Below are 5,495 nucleotides of genomic sequence, written 5' to 3'. Positions count from 1 at the left end.
CCTATATTACCCTTCTGATGCTTAACGTGTATTTTTCTAGGCACACACACTATATAACTTGACACTTTTATACTCATAACTTGATTGTTCATTTTTGAGCTTCACTCATAAATAATTGATGACCATAAACTTACTTGACTCTTGTAAAGCTTGGTACATACTCTCTTATTTACATGACTCAACCTATATAGAGTAGCTTGGTCACAGTGATGACCATTTGACTTTGACTTATAAATGACTAAGTGGATGATACTAATAGACAAAAATGGTTAGAGATACCAACAACTAATCCATATATCTAATTGCTAAGGGAATCTCTAGATTCTATAAGACATCCAAATCATGTTGTTTAGCATAGTTATTTTCCACATAAAATGACACCTCCAAACACGTGTACAAAAACTCATTTTTAGATACTACAATGGATTTTGTAAAAAAAATTATTAATACAATCATTATAATCCACCTCTACAATTCTATAAATGTACAAAAAAATAGATTAAAAATACAACAAATTAAATTGATTTGTATTTTTTTAAATTGCATCATTTTATACCAAGAATAGTTAGAACTAACATCGTCTTCATAAATGAACCTATACCTATGTTTTTTTTCAATCACATAGCTAAATAATCTAAAATAATGTATCTATTCACTAATTAATATTCATAATATTCATATAATCATGATCAAGTATCATTCGATTTGATCTATATCTCTTTAATCAACTCCTAGCATATATTAACTGATGCATAAAAATAACATGACCATCTTCAATAGGTACATCAAAATAGAAATCCAATCTAAGATTTGAAATTAAACATGCATATTTAATTTATAATAAAAATTTCAAACATTACAATGTGTTTATAAATGACTTTCCAATAGAGAGTCTAGAGTAGAGACAACCTACGATTGACTTATAATGTTATTTGGGGTTTTCTTTTTTTTCTTACCAGTTCTGTAGTGATCATAGATAGATTATAGTTAAGCACGAGAGCCACCTAGGTAGTAAAGTTAATAGATCAATAGAGGATTTGTTAGGGTAGAAGAGACCATAGCATTCCTATGTCTCATCCCCTCCCTTTAAGTTTTCATTTGAAAATAACATAGATGAATGTTTTGATGCTCTTTCTTGGCCTTCTTGGCATACTTGCATTGGACAACACATGTTTGATCATATTTTTTTTCTAATCTTGGGCATTCTTGATCATAACTATCGAGGGCTCCACACCAGTCTCATAAGATGACCATCCACTTTCCATAACCATGATTAGAATATTCAAGTACCCCATGTCTTCAATAACTAAATACACGATGTCAACCATGGAAATAAAAATACTTGTGTACTAGGGATCTCTATTTTTGTTAGTAGGAGTGGAGGGCTTGAACATAACATTATCCAAGGTATATGAGTCTCTATTGATTTTATAGGTGAAATATGTCTACATATTCACCATGATCAAAGACCCATTATTTGTCAGGAATTGCAATATAGACTTCCTTTTGTTTTGCACTTTAGCAGTGAAACTTCCCTTTATTGGATTCAGAGGCACAAGTTATCTGATTATGTCTATGAAAGAATTATTGGTTTGGTTGCTTAGACAATTGTTCATCCACGTGCTATTATTTAGGAAATAATTGTTTTACTAATAAATTGGTTAGAGTAGCAATAATTAGTGGTTAATTAATTGACCACTTTTAGAAGCAACTAGAAACCAATTTTATTATTGGTTGTTAAGTTGTTTTAGATCTTAGCCATTGATTAAGAATCAATCTTGGCTGTTGGTTTTCCAAAAAGAGTAGTATAAAAGTGGGTCACAAGACATTTGGAGAACAACAAGCTAGAGAAGAATTTGCAATGATATCAAATAGTCTTGCATTGTTAGCAAGGGCACAGTGATAGTGATGAGGATAGTTGTGGGGGAGTATCAACAGGAGAAATTGGGAGATTTTTGGGGTTCTACTAGTAAGAGGAAAGGAATCTTGTATCTCTTGATTTGTTGAAGTTTAATATAATTCCTTATCTGTAGAACTAGTTTTCCCTTAGGAGTTTTTCCACAGATAATTTGTTTGAAAATATTGTGTCATTATGTTGAAAAAAATTCCATTTTTTTTGGGTGAAATTGTGGCTATGTTATTTTTTAATATTATATATGAATTAATTTTTAACAATTAAATAATCATTTAAGATTGGAGATTAATAATTAGTGACTACAATAGTAATTTTCACAAGCATGGGGTCATCAACACCTTTATCTTTCCCTCCAAATTGTTATTCCCTGCCTCTTTTTGGATGTTGTTCATCACACCTACTAGGTACTGACCCCTATCAATCTTTCCCAATAATGCATTTCCCATTGCAATGTTTTTGATATTGCAAGCAAGATAATTGGCATTTATATTCTCATCCACCCACTTATTTGCTTCGTTATGGTTCAACATGATGTTTTACAAGTTATCGATTGCGACTTCCACAATTAATTTGATCCCAACATTGGCAAAGGCTTTAAATACAATTTGTTTTTATTTGAAAATATGATATTTGCCATTGTTGTTAACTTTCTGTTAGAGTAATAAAGTATTTTATTATTAATTAAATCATATTGATTTAATTATTATGTCACTTATTATCTCTAGTTTACTTAAGCTAAACTTTGGGCATATAATAATTAATTCTTTTATTAATTATTATCATGCAACCTAGGTTAGTTGCTTATTAGGGTTTTGATCTCCTTTATAAGGATGATCTCTCTTTGTAATTATTAAATTGATTCACTTTTGATTATAGAATTCTCTCTTTTTGCTCATCAAGAATGTCTCATATGTGGATCTGTAAATTCCAACCTCCATAGATTTTGGTCTTCTCTTAATGTGATAAGTGTTTTTATGTAGGTGATTCTTGGGAGCTGTAGGGTTAATCTTTCATCAACTTAAACATGGTATCAGAGCTCCAGATCTTCATGCCCTTGTCATAGTCTTGAGGTTTTTTGACTTGGTTTTTAGATTTGAGCTTTCAAAGATTTTCTATATTAGATTTAGGGGGACCTATTTTTAAGATCCCTTTGACCTCAAATGGACATCATCGTTGAGTTTAAAGAACTTTTAAACCCCCATTTTCATATAAAATACATCCAGTTTGGATACTATTGAAATCTAAGGCAATTTTTTTCACCCAGACTGTTTAGACCTGGGCACGATTATCAAGAGGGAAAAATTGATCTTTTTTTTCAAAAAATTTGATCACATAATTTTTAAAAAAGAAATGCATGATAATTTTTGGAAGTGCATGCAATATAATTTTTATCTAACAATTTTTTTTTTGTAGTTTGAGAGTCTCACAAGCACAGTTGTACTCTACAGGCCCACTAGCTTTAATAGGGCCAAACTGTGCTACTCGCATGCTACATTGGACTTGGTGCACCAATATTTTCTTGGGCACCGCACCTAGACTCCTGTGACCCTATCATAGCTTGTTGCTGATGGAGGTTTGATTTTTTGAAAGGACAGGTTGTTTGGGTTGGCTTTGGAGATAGACCCCTTTCTTTTGGTGAACGTGGCCTCCCTTGTGCTTTCCAAGGCCCATGTCCCATTCCCATTCATTTTTTTTGGGAGGCTCGAGCATGCAAAGGTCAAAGCATGTTGACATTTGGATATTCCACAAGTATTTCTTGGGTTCCACATGTAATTTTCTTGGAGTTGGGAGCATAATTTTGGGAAAAAATTTGGTGGGAGCATCTTGTGCCACATCAATTGTGGACTTGGCATGTCCTTTCAACTCCTAGCGATGATGGTTTTTGGGGTAGCCTAGAGGTGAAGATTGAATGGTGTATAGTTTTAAAGACCTTCACTTGTCCTTGCTTGTTTCCTGATTCCTCTGTCAGTGCCTTGAAGGCCTTTGGTTATGGGCTCGCATATTGTTCACTTGGAGAAAACATTTTGTTTCCAAAAATACAGTTTTAGCCATTTAATGGGCAATTTGGGTACCATTTTTTGGTCCTTCATGCTTAGTGACTAGTCTGATCCTCTGTGCTCTACCTTGATCAGTGCACTCATCCTTTGTCTAACACTCATCCTTTGGTGTGCTCGTCCTTTCATGAGTTGACTGCACCATTACTTTTGTGCATAACCTTGAAACTCAGGGGTCAAACCACACTTACAATGGACATGACATGATTTCTAGAAGAAATTTTGTTTATAGGCATCATTTTTTGGGAGATCAAATTTTGATATGGAAGGTTTTTTCTTTACTCGGGCACTTTTTGGTTGGGCCTTGTATTTTTGTGAGCCATCCTCCATTCTCAATGTTTTTTATGTTTTGGGTTGCCTTTATTTATTGACACTATTTCCAAAGTGTGGGAGGGGTGCTCAAATATGTTCACCCTCGATCATTTCTTATCAGGGTTATGTATTTGGAATTATGAGACATTCATGACTGCCTATGTAGCCATTTGGGCTAGTAATTAACATGTTGGGTTTTTTCTCAAGCCTTGTCTTGAAGTTAGTGGCACATATTTTCACCTGCCTATTTTTCTTGGGCCCATGCTCCCATTCATGAACTAATTTTAAGCAAGATCTCTCACCAATGTTTTGGTGTTGATGATGCATGTGAATGTGTGCCTCATTTCAGTCTACATGCACTGATTTTGAATGCAATCACATGTTCCCACACCATTTTTCAAAGAAAAATTTGGCAATATTCTTTTGGGATCTGTCATTTGATTACCAGTGACATTAATGTTTTCTCTGCCTCATTGGATCTGCTAGCGCCATGTGGCATCCCTACATCAAAAGTTTGTTTCATTCAATCAAGGTTTGGGCCCTTCATTGTGTACAATTTGAATTTTCCCTTGGTGTTTTAAAGTTATAGAATTTTTTCATGCTTGAAAAGATTTCATGCTTACTGGTGGTTGTTGCGACTTAGTGATGGTGGTTTTGCCTTATTTGGAAACCTTTTTTCCACACATGTTTTTCTTGGCCACCAAATATTCCTTCTGGCACCGACCCTTTAATTTGACATACTATTTTCAACGACTAGAATTTTTTCCAATAGGGGTCATTTTTCTGGCATTTTTTTGCCTTGACAACCATTTGACCGTCAAATATATGCTTGTCACTTATTGATGTCAGCATTGCATCTAATCTCTTGTCACCCCTTTAGGCCTTGTTTGTAACTACCTTCATTTTTTTTCTCATATTGTGGGCATATGAACTTCATTTTCCAAAAAAAAGGATTTTACCAGAAAGCTGGTTCTCAACCCATCAAAGTGGTACAGGTAATTTTCAGTTTTGATGGTCTTTTCTACTATCAAAGTTAGGGTACAATTTTGCACTTTGGGAGACATATCTTGAGCATCTAATCTATTTAGGAATTCTTCATATCGGTGGAAAGGTCTTTCAGAGCACTTTCCAATGATGATGGTTGTTTTTTTCAAATTTTGCTCCAGGATCATTCTATTTGTTTTTTGCATTTTTGTATTCTAGTGGATATCTTA

The 5,495-nt window shown here is 33.8% G+C and overlaps 1 pseudogene; it reads right to left on the bottom strand.

Moving 5' to 3' along the window:
• Positions 1–970: 970 nt before the first annotated feature.
• LOC149570184 (glucan endo-1,3-beta-glucosidase-like) lies at positions 971–4,780 on the bottom strand (annotated as a pseudogene).
• Positions 4,781–5,495: the final 715 nt, after the last annotated feature.

The sequence above is a fragment of the Cupressus sempervirens genome, chromosome 3 (genome assembly GCF_028749045.1).
Source record: "Cupressus sempervirens isolate cs-2001-9-10 chromosome 3, ASM2874904v1, whole genome shotgun sequence".
Lineage (NCBI taxonomy): Eukaryota > Viridiplantae > Streptophyta > Pinopsida > Cupressales > Cupressaceae > Cupressus > Cupressus sempervirens.
The sequence above is the reverse complement of the archived record's forward strand: the minus strand, read 5'-3'. Positions and strand labels throughout refer to the sequence as shown.